The 15,484-nt window shown below is 45.4% G+C and overlaps 1 protein-coding gene across 1 annotated transcript in view; it reads right to left on the bottom strand.

The window, feature by feature from the left end:
- Positions 1-15,035, bottom strand: part of SLC6A1 (solute carrier family 6 member 1) — a 41,967-nt gene extending 26,932 nt beyond the window's left edge. Inside the window, exon 1 of the mRNA XM_015641316.2 lies at positions 14,859-15,035. The gene's annotated coding sequence lies outside the window, so the exon portion shown is untranslated. The remainder of the gene's footprint in view (positions 1-14,858) is intronic.
- Between the last annotated feature and the right edge of the window lie 449 nt (positions 15,036-15,484).

Here is a 15,484-nt window from a genome sequence, read left to right as displayed (position 1 = left end):
CAGAGGCCTCTTGCCCACCTGGGCAGCCCTGGGCTGGTGTCCAGCTGCTGTTCCCAGCACCCCCAGGCCCTTTCCTGCCAGACAAATTCCCTTCAGGCTCTCAGACACCCAGGGAAGCTCAGCTGCTCGCTCCCAGCTGTAGCCACCCCTGAGGAAACAAATTCCCTCTCTAGCCACACAGCAGAGCCTGCTCGTGAAGGGAAGGAGGAAAAGAGTTTCTCAAAAACAGCCTGTCTTGCCCCTCCTGAAGGGGTACCAACCCTCCTGTAGCACTTCTGTGTCTCTCATGGGATGCACAAATTGCCACAGGAATCCAGAGAAAGAGTAAGGATGTCATATTTAACTATGGCTTGGAAACAGGCCCACCATCACCAGGAAGGAGAAGCAGCTGCTTTGTACTTTTCCAATCTTCACGTGCAAGGATAAATCAGCCCTCCAGAAACAAAGATTAAACCCAAAAGCCACAAAATGCCAGCAGAACTGTCCAAATCTCTGTGGCATACATGAGATTTATAGTTTTCTGTGGCTATAGCAAAGGTTTAACCTGCAGAGAGAGCTTGCCTCTTATACAGTGTTGCTACCAAGGACATATCCTGGTTAGATCCTTAAATAGATATTAACCACTTAATCCTCAAAAAAACTTCCATATTTTAAAAAAATCCTTTCATATTTCTAAAGGATTTAGTAGCAAATGAGTAGTTGTGCAATTACAAGGGGTTCCATAATTAGTCTGGAAAAAACACAGCAAAATTAAAGAAAAAATCACAGTGAAATTAAAGAAAAGAGAAACAAAAAGAAATGCAAGATGCAAAATCATGAAAAGTGCTGGCCACATAGCCCATAGCAAGGTTATTTCTGAAAGACAATGGATTTTGTTGTTTTTGTTAGCATCAGGGTCAGGATACAGCAAAACACAGTAAAACCACAAGTGCAAAATTATCCCAACAGTCTTGGGAGTCTGCAGGAGGCCCATTGCAAAATCTACATTTTCTTGTAAACATGTAGTGATATTCCCTTCTTGACCTTGTAAGATTTTTGTTTAAAATAGAAAAGAGATGCTGGAAGGAGAAGCTTTTCCCACTCATCATGGAATTATATCCAAACTAGCTGGTAATCAGTCCCTTACAAATATTTCACAGTGATTAACAGCAATTCCTAATCAATCCCAGTAGCTCTAACCAGGCTGGGGGTGGTCACAAACTATTTTGAGTGTATTTTTCCTCAGCCCACATTAGCACCATCTGCTCCTACTACTTCATATTTACACACCACAGCGTTTTGGGCCCGACTTGAGATAGATTTTTAGCAATTTACAACAGAACCAAATGGCTCTGGGGTACCTGCTTGCTTTGGTGATTCCCACCTTCTGGAACGATGTTTCCTTTGCTGCTTGCACTGTTGGATTCCTTTGCAATAAAGTCCTTGCCACAATTTCTGTTTTTAGCCTCTAGACTGATTAAATATAATAAATAAATAAATAAAAATTAATAAAAATTATTAAATATAATAAAATATAATAAACACTATCTACTGCAACCACACGTTGACTTCCAGCTCCCACACAGTAAATAGGATTTGCTTTAGAAAAGCCAGGACAGCATTCCCATGTTTGTTTGAACTCCTGGTTGTACTCCCATCCTTCTGAATTTTAATGGAGCAGGGTGATGATACACTGCTGCTCAAAAATGGGTTTGCTCGTTGCTTTTTTCATTGATTGGGTGTCGTTCTTTAGCCCTAATTGTTGTTAATTGTTTTTGTGCAGACCCCCAGGCCTTCCCTGGGAGCCCACACTGGTTTGCAGGGTAGAAAATGCAAGACAGAGAGGCTCAAAAAAAGGGACACAAAAAATGTAACATCTGGGGATCAGGGAGAGGCTCAAAAAAGGACACAATCAGTGCCAGTCAGCACTGGGGTTGATGCTACAACAGGTTCCATTATCCCTCTGCTGACACCCAGGAAATAACCCAACATTCCTGATCCATCTTGGCCACAGAAACAAAGCCAAATCCAAATTTAGTGGAACAATGGATTTACTTCCCTGTGCTGAACTGCAGAAATTAAAGGCTCTCACTCACAGGTACCACAAATCACAAGATTTGCTCCCCTTCTCCCATCCCCTTGCCTGGGAGGAGATGAGGGTGTTAAAAGAGCCCACCCACCCATTTTTCCTGCTGTTTTGCACCTTTATTTTAATGTTTTTGGAGTCTGTGTCCCGGGATGCTGCTGCAGGCAGGAGTTGGGCAGTTGTGACTTCCTGCCTCAGGGGCATTGAGCTCCTGCTGGCCCAGGGAGCCGCACAAAGCCCGTCCTTGGAGACACACCAATGCAGGAAGCCAGCACAGAAAAAGGGAGCAGCAAGTACTCAGAAAGGCAAAGTAATTTGCCCAAGCAGGAGGCTGGAGCAGAATTTAGAGCAGAGTTTCTTTGCGTGCCAGTGCAATCCCTTAACCTTCAATAATAATGCTGCTACACTTTCCTGATGGCCTCTTTTCATCTCCAGCATGTACAAATGACTAAGTATGAAAGACTTTTTGCCTCGTGGAAGCAAATAAAGGCAAATAAAAGCACATAAAAGCTCTAGCAAGCACCACGGTCTCTGAGGAAAAAAATAAATAAATTTCAGTGTAAGTAATTGGGGGTGATGTTTGTTATTTAATTTTTACCAATCTCTAAGTTCTGTGCCATTTCTCTTCCCAAAGAAGAGAATTCCCTGGCATGCCAGAGCCAAATTTGCTGGCAGGCAGTGTTCCATGAGGGAACAGAGATGGAGAAGGTGGTCCTGCTGCCCTGAATCTGCTCTGCCAGTGCCTAAATCTGCCAGAGCCAGGCCTGGGCACTCAGCACGAGGGGCCACCAGTTTTGGAAGCCTGTGAGAACCACCACACCGCCTAAATTATTTGGAGGTTCCACATCCCTGAAGTAAAATATTTCCTTTGGTGAAAACATGATGTGAAAACACGATGCCAAACTCTCTGCCTGCCTTCTGAAGGTGCTGCTCGAGTCCCCCAGGAGTTTTGCTGTGTTTGAGGACTGGAGGCAGCTCCCTTCTGCTCCTGTGCCATTTTTTAGAAGAGTTATTGTTTTGGGTGAGAGCAGGTAGAACCACATGTCAGAATGCAGCAGGAGGAACATCATTCCAGCCTGAATTCCTCACATTTGAAGGAAACAGTGACTACATTGATCAGCAGCCTGCCAATGGCTCCTGGCTTGGGTCAGTCCCCACATCACACACACAAGAGCCCAATGCTGATGAGGAGCAGCAGCCAAGGCAACACTGAATGCTTTGACCAAGATTCCAAGGCTGAAATTCACAGATCTGACCCAAACACCCAGTTTTTCAGCAAATAGTTGGTTCTCCTCAGCCTCTAATTTCCCACATAGCTCCCAAGGCCCAATTAGGCCAAATTTAAACCAGACACTGTCTTAAAATGGATCTCTAATCTAAAAAGGCTCTTAATGCTTGAAATGGGGCAGCTTCACCATTGTGGGGGTGAGGAGGAGACAGAGAAATAAAGTTTTAACAGTGTTTAAAATTCTCTTTATTAGATTTAAAAATACTACTGAAGTTTCAATTTCATGCTTAAGAATGAAGCCTCAAGAAGAAGAAGAACAATTCCTGTAAAGTGATGCTGAAGAAAAATTAAAGCTTTGAAGATCTATTCAAACTCAAGTAGAGCTTCAAAATCACTAATAAAACCAACAGTATTTGGGCCACAAAAATTCAACAATTTGTTTTGGATGTGTCCCTTGTGCTTCTCCTGCCACCTCCAGTGACTGCTTCAGATTTTGGGGATATTTGAGTTTCTCTTAAACCTGAAAACTCTGTCTGAAAGTGCCAGGGCTGAGTTATTGTTCAGGGGATGACATCTCGGCACATCTGAGATCAGATTTTGTCTGTGTGGCTGCGCAAGTCACTTTGGGTGACATCCAGAGGGGGAAGATGTCTGCAGCTCCCAGACCCACCCACCAGGCAGGAGCTCCAGCATCAGAGTGAGGGCTAGAAATACATTTTGACAAACAGAGCTAAATTATCTTTTTTTCTTCTTTAGAGGCTGTGCCACCTTCGTGCAAGTCGAGAATCTTTCAGTTTCTATCATTTTATTGTAATTTATTTTTTTTCCCCCCAAAAAACTCCTTCTCCAGTTTTAGCCCAACTCAAGGCCTGCACTTCCCCAAGCCTGGTGGAGAGGAGGCAGCTCTGGCAGATGCTGTTTCCTGGTTTACAAAGCTTCTCGACTGCCAACAGCAGCTGCCAGCACTGCTAATCCAAAGGATTCTAATTTTGGGGCTTCCTCTACGTTTTAGCTCGTGGCTTCTTTTAAATAGCCCTCTTTTCTGAATAAGAAAAGTCTTTACATTTGTGATTCTTACATGCAGTTATCATACAGAGCAAAGCAAACAAAAAAGGGCTGCAGGCACATGCACATGTTAATGCAGTTAAGACTCTTGGCAGGAGAAACTGGAGAAATCAGACTGTTCTGGAGGGGGTGCAGTAGAGAGAAGAAAAGCCCTGAATCTGAGGTTACCCTTTTCAGATATAGCTCCAAGCTAAAGCCACGTTTTCTATCTGTTCTGTTTTCTTTGATCCTCAAACTTCAATCCAAAGCTTCAGGTTTAAATGGGATTTCAGTCTGAACTAAAAGCAGTTTAAACAGAAACAAGAAATTCTTCCCCCCTCACCCCTCCTGCCAAATCGGGAATTTGAAGCTGCAATATCTTCATGCTTTGCAAATCTATAAAACTTCCTGCCTTGAAGTGATAAGGACAAACAATCAGGGCACTCACTCTGAAGGCAGGAGATAAACTGAACAATTTGTTTTCTTTCCAGCTGAAAAAAGGGAAATATAAAAATAATAAAAGTAAAAAAAAAAAAAGCTTAGGAGAAATTTGAGCCTTTTGAGAGTGGTCAGTGCAGGAAAAGCAGTCCTTGCTGCTTTTGGCTGATGGCTCTATGGCGTGACAATGCCAGCAGGGCAAGGCTTCACGCCTGTCCCAGAGGATTTCCAGCCTCCCTTGAAGACAAGCATTGGGGTCAGAGTCTGTTCTAAAACACTGGCATCGCTCAGAACGGAACACAAATGCGTTTGGGGCGATTTTGGAGCCGTGAATCCCGGCCCTAATTCCCGTAACAACAACTCAGCAGCACCTCAGATCAACTTCCTGGAACTAATTGGCCTTTAAGAGATGCAAACCTTCTCCTGAATCCTCACACGGCCCTGGCAGGAGGTCTCTGCTTGGCTTTGGGGCTCAGATTTGGATTTGTCAGGTGGCACCTGAGGTCTGGGTGCAGCCCCTGCTCACATTTCCCTGCACCTGTCTGGAATGTCGAGCCCTGGGTGAGGGGACTTGGGATCCTTTGCTCCAGGGCAGTCATATCTGTGCTGTGGCATTTTATTTATAAGGTTAAAAGTGCAGCTGGGTGGTTTGTACCTGACTACAGTGATGGTTTAAATAGGTTTAATTTGAATTTATTGAAGTATCGTAGAAAGATTTCCAGTGTGGAGGACACACATTGAAAGCCATCACTAGAATTTTGGTTTTACCTGTCTGGAGCTTTCTAGCTGCAAAGAAGCTCTGAAGCTTTGCTGCTTTGGTCAAAATAAATATATTGAACAATCTCCTCAGGCATGCCTTGAGCATCCACCAACAACTCTCCTTGCTTGGGACCATTACAACAAATATCTGCCTCTCACTGCAAGCCAGTAATTTCAAATATAAGACAAAATATCCACTTTCCTGGCTGCAGTGTAAACACAGAGCAATAATGTCCTGCCTCGTGAAGAATCGATTTGGGTTTGGTTTTGGGTTTTTTTAGTTATTTTCAGTGAACAGACCAGCAGACATCTGTGTACCAGCAGTGCCACTGCTCAGAGCAGTGAACACTCTGAGTTAGTGTCTGGTGAGCGTCAAGGCTTCGAGGACAATTCAAGACAATCTGGAAGTAAAGGTTAATTCTGCAAGCTGAGAGCTGCTGCCAACATCTGGGACAATTTTCCCCTTGGTCTGTGCCCCAGAAGGAGTGCTTGGAGCTCTGGAACTCCTCTGTCAGGGATGCTGAGGCCACAGCAGAGCAGAATGAACTGGGGTCATTGATCAGGAGCCCAGAGCAGCAAGCAGGAGAAGGAGAACAGCTGCAGGTCCCACTTGGCACAGGTCACCTGGGTAAGTTCAGAGCCAGCTGTGTTCCTGACAAGGGCCAGGCAAAGGTTCTGAGGATAGCAGAGGTTATCAGATATCCTCTTGGGAGGATAGCAGAGGTTATCAGATATCCTCTTGGGAGGATAGCAGAGGTTCCTGGGGAGTCCTGCTGGTGACATGGCAGGTCTTGTCCAAAGTGTCAAATCCTCACTTGGAGCCCATTGACCATCTCTGCTCCAAGGGGACAGCTGCTCATTCAAAGGCAGAAAGTGAATTATTTACTCTCAGCCTCGACAAAACACATTTTCCTTGATCTCTGGAGCTTGTTTTTCAGTATAAAGCCTTGGGAGGCCAACACCTTCCTCCAGGAGGCAGAGGGGAGAGCTACCTTCCCCTCACCATTTGTTTGAAAAAGAAACCACTTGAGCAAAAATATGACACATGGGAGGTGTGAGGGGTTTTTCCCCCCTGGAGGAGATTAGGTTAAGCTTGCCTTTTTTCCAAAGGTACACAGTTCATCAGCAAGAAGTTTAAGGAGGAAAAATGTGTTTTCCTCTCAGGTAAGAGCGGACACAGTGCTTGTCTTGCTCTCAAAATGGATGAGTCTGCAGCAATCTGCAGGACTGACAGCTTTATTTTCATCTGCCTGCCCTGATAGAGCATACCAGGAAACATTTTTCCAGATCCACACTTGAGGATTTGAACATTCATGCTGATACCACTTTAATCTCATTTGACTCTATAGAAAAGAAAAAGCTCAACCCAGTTATAGGCATTTAGTTACATCAGATAAAACCTTATTTTCTGCAGCAAATAATTTGGTGTTCCCCCCACCCCACTCCTGTTTTGGTTTTTTTTTTAGGAGCTGCTTTTTCTCCCCCTCAGACTTTCACAGCCTTCCAACTTTGGCAAGGTTTGTGGCACTTGCCAAGGGCAAAGGAATCTAATTTGCTAATTCAATCATCATTTGCAAACTAATGACTGTGAGCACAGATAAAAGCAACATTAAAATATCTGAAACAGCAGCTATGATGGGGAATACATTCTCAGAGTAAACAAAACCACCTTGTAACTGAAGCATTTAAAGCCTGAGTGTATTTCTGGTTCAGGAATTCAGTCTCTTCCTGGACAGCAGCTCTATTATTAATGAAATTAGCAGTAATAAAAACACAGATCAAACCCTCTCCCACAGCTGGGCTTCTCCAAGAACTCCAGCTGGACTGACTTTTGGGTTAAGGCAGAACAACAGGAAGGGTAATAAACCCCCTACTTCTCAATCAGTGCTCCAGATTCACCCAAGAAATGAGATTTCTTAGCGTCTCTCTTTAAATTTCCTCAAGCTCCCTAAATTCCAACTCGGCCTAAAGGACATCTGTATAAAAACAAACAAAAAACCCCAGTGTGACCCAACAGTGACATTCAGTTCTCTCCACTCACATTGCTCTGGGCCAGATCTGTGGTTGATAATCAGCAAAAATTCAGTTTCCTGAAGCACATCTGGAGCTCCTACCTTTAAGCACCTGTAAAACCTGAGCCCGTGACCCTGAGCTGGCAGAGAGGATCCTCACTGGCAAAAAGGAATGTACAAATACCCCATGGAGCACACTGCTGCCTCCAGGTGTTGCACACAACCCCTAATCTCAGAGAATCCAAATTAGATTATTGTGCCAGAGTTTCTCCAGGGGGGATGTGAGAAGAGAGCCCTCAGGCCATCACAGATGCAATAAGAAATTAATTTATTTGAGGAAACAGCCTGAAAATGGGTACTTTTTTTTGACAATCAGGGAAATGTATCTTCTCAGCTGCTTTTGGATAACAGATGAGGAATGTTATTTATCAGCAGGCATCCAGTGATATTTGGGATGGATTAGCAGCTATTCCTTTGCTGTCACACTGTAGCACATGTTCTACTCCATGCTTTTCCCTTCATGGATTTCACTTTATCTCACCACAGGGACTCCTTGGGATCGATGTATTCCACTTCCATCAGCATCTCTGGGCTGCCCAGACAACCTTTCCAAGCAGGAGCAGATTTCCAGGTAAATCCATGGAGCAGATCTTAGAAAAACATGTCTTTTCACACTGGAACAAATTAGGGAGGCATTGATCTTGCATGATTCCTGTGAGTTCTCTCAGCAGCAGCAATTCCTTCCTGCCAGGACTGTTCACAGAGCAGCTTTCAGAGGCAAAAATCAATCGAGGAACATTTGTCTGTTTTACAGCAAAAGCAAAGCAAGGTGAAATGGCCACAGCCATCTAACAGGAGCTTGTTAAGCTGGAACAGGAACCTGGTCCTCTTCAGGAAGAGCAGGTTTGGCTCTAGAGCACAAAGTTTTCCACATTTCCACAAAGTTTTCCAGGGCTCTGGAGGATGGGATGGCTGCAAACACCTCCAAGGGCAGCCCCTTCCCTGACAGAGCTCCTGTGGAGGGGAACCATCGTTTCCAAAGGTCACCATGAGCTTCAAAAGAGCAGCTGACAGAATGCCTGTCCTCCTCCCAAAATCAGAGTGCAATTTGCAGCATCCAAAGGGTTCTTCTCAGCAATTCCCACGTTTTGGAACGAGTGTTTCAGCAGCAATTGGGTATCCAGATCCTTGGGGAGATCTGAGCCTCTGAAGTCTGACTATCTATGCCATAAACAACTTCCCTCTTTACCTGTGGGGCTTGATCAAAAGAGGGGCAGGCTAGAAATCAGCTGAAAAATCAAACCAGAGCACAGAAAAGCTCTGCAGGGAACAGACCTGGACGTTTGCCAACCCCAGCTCCAATACAGGTTTCAAATGCAAAGCATGAAGAGCCTCCGTTTCTTATCAACCACCATTCCTGCTTGTCTACATTTTATTTCACACATTTGATTGAAAACATTTCAGGGCAGACTGAAGGCAGGATGGCACCACCTCAAGTCCTTCACAAGGAAACCCCTGGGTGCTGGTGGGAAGCTCCCAGGTAGCGCAGGATCAGCACCAAGCAGAGCATTCCAGCAGCCAGGCAGTTAAAAAGGCTCAGAAAACGCCAGCTCAGCTGCCACACACAGCCCTGTTGAATAAGCTCATCAAATTACCCACTGGAGCATTTCCAGTGGGCCAGCTGACTTGCTGAGCTCGGGGATTTGCTTGGCTCTGCTGGCACGGGGAATTTCAGCCCCATTTGCATGGCCACGCTCTGTGGGATCTGTTCCCTCCAGTTTGTCATCGCTGGGGCCGTGGTGTGAAATCATTTAGTGGTGGAATGGGGGCAGCCAGCTGGAAAATGACAGAGCAGTGCAGGAGCACTGGGAAAGGGCCAAGGGAAGCTGCCCAACCTGTGGGCAGCAGGCAAAGAGCAGGCTTTCATTCCTCACCTTCCCACTTCCCTCTGCCCTGCTGAGCAGCACAAAGGGGGAAAGAGAAGGGACCCCTCTGATCTCAGCAGCTGTGATTATGGAGCACACTTTTAATCTAACAAGTCCATCTCTTGCTCCCTTTCTCAGGCCTCAAGTATCTGAAATGTCTCTGAATTATCCTTCTCCCAAGGGCAGACTGCTTTTTTCCTGAGAAGTATTCCGATCAAGAAAGAGAAATACGAATATTTTTCTTCATTCCTCTCCCTTCTGCCACTTTTACCATGCAGAAATGGCATGTTGGTGATGCCAGGCTCTGACATGCTTACTGAACCAGCTCCCAGAGGATCAACAATTAAGGCTAGCACCACTCTGTACCACTGATCTCAGCTACCAAAATGCAATGTTTGGGGGACTAAAACCCCTCAAACCCTAAAAGTCCCAGCCTGTTTTAATGACAAACAGACCTGCTTGCTCTCTGTTGAAGATTTAGCTCCTGGGTTGGTTTTGACTGTGCTTCACAAGCCTGACAAGTGTTCCACACATTTTGTCCCACTTCTTAAACGTCTCCATTCGCTTGCTGGTGGGACCAGCTTGTTTGGAAAGGATTGCTCACACCCAGAAGTGGGAATTCTTTGCTGATAAGGCAGCAGATAGCCCCAGATCAAACCCTTTCTCGATTTCAGTATAAAACTAAACAAGTGAAAAAAGCAAGCAAAATTTCTTTCTCCGAACGGGCTTTATATTTAACCTTCAATTATATTAACTGTGCCATAAAAGTGGATGTACTACTGTAATTACACACTCCAAAAAAGGCTGCTTAAAATCTGAAATGGTTGTATTGCTTCATTGCCTCGCTGCTTTAGAATATTTCCTTTTCCAAACATCTCCTACCCTCAGGCCAAGGGAAGTGTTAAAGGTGACAGGATCTCTCTGAGCCCTGAATATCCCTCAGAAAATTGCACTTTCAGGTCCTACAAAGCCAAGAGGAGCTTAATTGCCTGCAACTGCAATTCCAGCCACTGCAAATCATATACAGCTCTCCCATGAAAGCATTAAAGAGCTAAGACTTAATTAGCATCCCTGATTAAATAGCAATTCATACAGCCATTATATCTTCCAGTGCTCTGGAAAAGCAGAGAAGGAAAAAAACCCAAAAACCCAAAGCCACACACGCTCCTCCTCTCAATCAGAACAATTCACCTCCACCCACTTTCTCCAAACTTTATCCTGGGCAATGTCCATTATTTATGATGCAAAGGCCACTGGCAGTCACACTCTGAAGGCTCCCAGGTGGAGATTCCATCAGCAAACTCGAGTGATGTGAGAGATCAGAGAGCCCCTCAGAGACCCCCACAAGGGCAAGAACCAAAATCAGCCCGGGGAGAGGAGCACAGGAAGATTCCCCCAGGCAGGGAGCAGTTCCAGCAGCCTGGGGCAGGGAAAGGGGGGTCTCTCATCACAGAAAACCTCACCTTGCTGATAGAAGTCTCCAGAACAGGCAGTGCTGAAACTCTGCTCCTGTTCTCCCCTGCTTGCTCTTCACAATTTTAAACACAGCACGGGAGGAGAGGATGAGCTCTGGGACAGCTGGGATGGCAATTCCTCACCTCCCTTGCTGTTGGGAAATGAAGTGATGGAAAAAGGGGAGCAGGAGCAATAGTGGGAGGCAGAGACACGTCCAGAGATACCCTCTCTGTGCTGGGATAGCACAGCCAGCTGTGGCTTTGGGCTGGACTAAGAGTTTGTGTTTTGTGGGGTGGGAAATCCCTTGGATTATGAATTTCCAGGCCTGAATAGAGGAATTATTCACCTGTTGGTTCTGCCCCAGAGGTACTGCCTCGTCCCTGTTTCTTGCTGGATTTGGGAAGAACTCCAGACAAAGAGGAGCAGCATCTGTTGCATTTTTTACCAAGTGGATAAAGCAGCACAAACAACTTCTCCCAGCCAGCTCCCAGCCTGGCCATGCTCTCCAGGCTGGAAGGATCATTCCAGCCCCTTGTGAATCTCATTTTATGAAGCCAGGCAGGAAAAAATGTACAAGGAGCAGTGATGAGACAACAGCAGCAGCAACAAAGAAGTAAGGAAAGGGAGCAAAAGTAAATTTGCACCACATGTGCAATTATCATCACAGAACAACATTTTATCAGGACAGGTGCAGGATTAACAATGCTGATCCTCTACTACAGCAGACTCTGAGGTTTCAAGACAGGAAGACAGGTGATTTGTGGCTTTCAGTGGTAAGGCACAGGGTCAAGAACTGATTTGGGGCACTACCACACTGCTCCAGGGGAGCACGTTGAGATTTTGGTAGCTTATCTCTCAGCCAAGTGGAGAATTGCACTGCAGCGATATTCCTTCCCTCAGCCAAAGTGGGAATCTTGGATACATGGAATAAGTCTGTGATGAGGATAAATAAACTGTCTCGTGACAAGACTCCAGTAAATTAACCAGCCAGACAGAACAATGACAGATGGGATATGAGAGGAGAGGGAGCTGCTGTATTTAGTGTTTGAAATGTCATTTGGATGCTGCTCACTGCTAATGTGCCTCCTGGGCCTTGCAAAGTCCTGCTCCACCGGCCTTCAGAAAGCCAGAGGTCAAATTTCCATAGAATAATCTGAATACTCGCTCATATTTGAACATTCCCTGCTTCCTGCTAAAATCATCCTCAAGTAACTTTCTGGAACAAAAGTGGTCTCTGCAGCACAGCAGGACAGTCCCTCACATGCACCACACTCTGTTCCACCTCTGGCATTCCTCATTTCTGCCTCTAGTCCCATTCCACACTATTCCCTTTCCAGAGATCCCTCCCATGGGACTGAAGGAAACTCCTTTTCCCATCACTCCTAAACCTTACCCAGCTATTTGATGCCAACCCCCAAGGCACTGTTTTGTCCCTGCTGCTCCACACCAGCCGAGCTCACCTCTGGCTCTCGCTCCTCCAGCTTAGCCCTACCTCCTGCTGGGGCAACAACCAAGATTTTTGGGTTTTCACAGCCCCAAAGAACTCAAGGCCATCAGGGAGCAGACAAAATAACTGGGAGATGAGTGTGGAGCAGTTTCAGCTGTTTGCACTGTAATACATGACTGCTCAGTTGAGGAAAAGCTTGGAACAACATATGGTCCCAATTACCTCTGTCCTCCTGCAACCAATACTTTTCTTTTCCAGATACAATTTATCTGTGCTGCTTGGCAGCTCAGCTGGCTCCCCTTCTTCTCCTGAGGAACACAACCACATGCAGATGCTATTTATACACCGGGCAAATGATTTCTGCAACCGTATTTTCCCAATAAAGCCGGCCTCGTGTCCCGTCCAAGAGGTGAGAGTCGTGATCTGTGACTGTGAAAGATTCCCTGGCACTTTCTGAAAGGTAAATCCAGAGTCCTGGCAAAGTGTCAGCTTTCTAATTGCATTCTGTGGCCCTGTAGTAGCTCTTTCCTAACAAACAGCTGATGAATTCCACCCCAGATGTGACCAGGAGTCAGTCCCAGGTTCCAGGAAGCTGTTAAATCAAAGAACAAACCTCGTAATGAGCACCATAATGATAAGCCTTATTTTTCTCGTGGAAAAATAGGGACATGGATCTGTCCTTACAGGTATTTTGATGCTCTTTTGCAGCTCCCACAATCCCTTCACAGCAGCTGGGCTCCACAGGAACCACAGGGGGGAATCTTTTCCTCACTTTCTCATTGAAAAGCTGGTCAGAAACCCAGGGGGAATACAAATGGCACACGAAACCTCATTTCCCTCACTCCCTACAGCAGCAGCTTGGGAGTGCCCAGTTTCTCCCCATTTAAACCTTTCCAAGCCCTGGCTGAAGGGAGAGTCCCACAGCCACAAGGGTGACAGTGCCAAACACCAACAAAGAGATCTCAAGGGGAGTGAAATGAGTTTTGGAATAAGGGATTCAGATTTATTTCCCCTTGCACTTACGGTTTTATAAGGTGTGTTTTCACTTTTAGGAGCAAAAGCAAGCCAAAAAAATTTGATTTGCAAAAAAGCCAATTGCAAAACAGCTTCTTCCAGGTAAGAAAAAAATCCCACCACACATGAAAACTGCTACAGAAATCCCCACAAATGCCAAATGTCCTCTGTCTTCGGCTCCATTTAATTGATACTGTTTAAAAATGAGTGCATCATGCTACCAAAAGCACTTAAAAAACCAGAAACCCAAGCCCAGCATTATTATGAGGCACCATATTTATTGTGCACCAATGGAATCTCCCTGCTCAGCTTATCAATGTCCACAAAAAGCCCCAAACAGGGGAATTTTGTAGCCCAGCTCTGCAGGCTCAGCCAGAATGTGAAGAGGTGTTTGGAGTATCTCCTCTTGTGTCAGCACCCCCCAGGCTGAACACTTGTCACAGTGCCATGTGCTGCAGGTACCCAGCAATTTGTTTCAAAGCAGAGATGCTCAGTAACCCTCCTGAATTCATTTTTCTCACTCTCTGGGAACAATTTTCTAGGCCATCTCTCTGGGAATGTCACCTTCCTAATGGGAAGCAAATAACTGCTGCCTCCTCCAGCTCCAGGAGAGCACAGCTGAGCTTTACTTTTCTTTTTATTAACAGTCTACAGCAGTGATGGCACAGGAAAAATGTATTTTATTCAAGACTTTAATCAACACTTGATGAGAATTACGTGCTTTCCCTCTTTAGATGTAGCTGTGTGGCTTTTTTTTTTTTTCTTTATACTAAAATGGATAAGTTTTGCTTTAAACTGGTGAGATTGATGCTTGAAATTAAGGTAACAGCCCAGAATTTGAACATAGCTGAATAGCAGGAGGAAAACTTTGAGCCATCCTTCCATGAGAAACATGCCAGGATGGGTGGACATGTCTTTTTATTTGCCTCATCAGAAATGCTTCCATTAAAAAAAGCAAAACATAAAAAAAAAAAAAACAAAAAAGCTGAGATGTTCCCAACAGGTTCAAGGTTTTGCAGCAATTGGGAGAAGCCCAGTGAGCACTGAGCTTTTCTGGGTCCTGTGACTGGGAACACTGAGAGAAATATTCAAAATACGACCTTGCTTCGATGAATTTTTAAAATAGAGCTAAAAAAGATAATATTCAATACCAACATTTGTGAAAAAAATGCTGAGCCTAATGCAAGAGCACTGGGCAGCACTGCCCTGCTCGTGCAGAGCTCCTGGAGGAGAGCTACAGGAAGAGGGAATAAAGAAGAAAATCCCCTTCTGCTCCCTCCACTATCCTGGCTCTTGGTTGGGAAGAGAAGGAAGGAGAGAAGAAGGGAGCAGGCAGAACATTAAATACATTATATATGTTATATATATATATATTAGATATGTTAAATGTGTTAGATGTGTTAGATAAATTAGCTCTATTAGATAAATTAGATCTATTAGATAAATTAGCTCTATTAGATGTACTCCTTACCTGGCACAGAGAATCCCAAGGCTCATTCACAAGAGGCTGTCACAACTTTGAGACCAAAGCACCTCCCTGCCCCATCAGCAGCGAGCTCAGCCCTCACTGACTCCTTTCCAGAGTTATTTTTCTATTCAGCAATTCGATTCCCCAGGGGCTCGTGCACCTCCTGACAGCAGCAGAGCTGTTTCCCCACAGCAGCCCTGGGCTCTGGAAGGTTCCCTGACCCTTTTTGTCCCTGGATTTCGAGCTGGGAACACTGTGGTCTCGCAGAGCTGCCGTATTTCTAAAGGAGCTGTTCCTCAGGCTCCGGTCCCAGGAGTGCATTCAGCCATCCTGGGAGCCCTTCCCTCTCCTCTGTGCGAAGTTGGAAGCCCAAGGGAAGTTCCCAAGGGTTGGAAGCCAAATACTGCTGCCGTTGTTGTTGGAGGCAGTGCAGCTCCTCCAGCCCCAGGAACAGAAGCTCTCTTTGGGAGGCAGCATTAACCTTGGGAAGGGAAGCCCTCAGAAGGCTCAGGACTGTCCCCAAACAAGTCCTGACCTATATAATAGAGTAGGTTTTGTTTGCTGAGGGGTGAGCAGATACCACTTTGAGTGAACAGGCCAAAGCTAGGGATGGAATTATGCCTGCTTGT

The sequence above is a fragment of the Parus major genome, chromosome 12 (genome assembly GCF_001522545.3).
Source record: "Parus major isolate Abel chromosome 12, Parus_major1.1, whole genome shotgun sequence".
NCBI classification, from domain to species: domain Eukaryota; kingdom Metazoa; phylum Chordata; class Aves; order Passeriformes; family Paridae; genus Parus; species Parus major.
The sequence above is the reverse complement of the archived record's forward strand: the minus strand, read 5'-3'. Positions and strand labels throughout refer to the sequence as shown.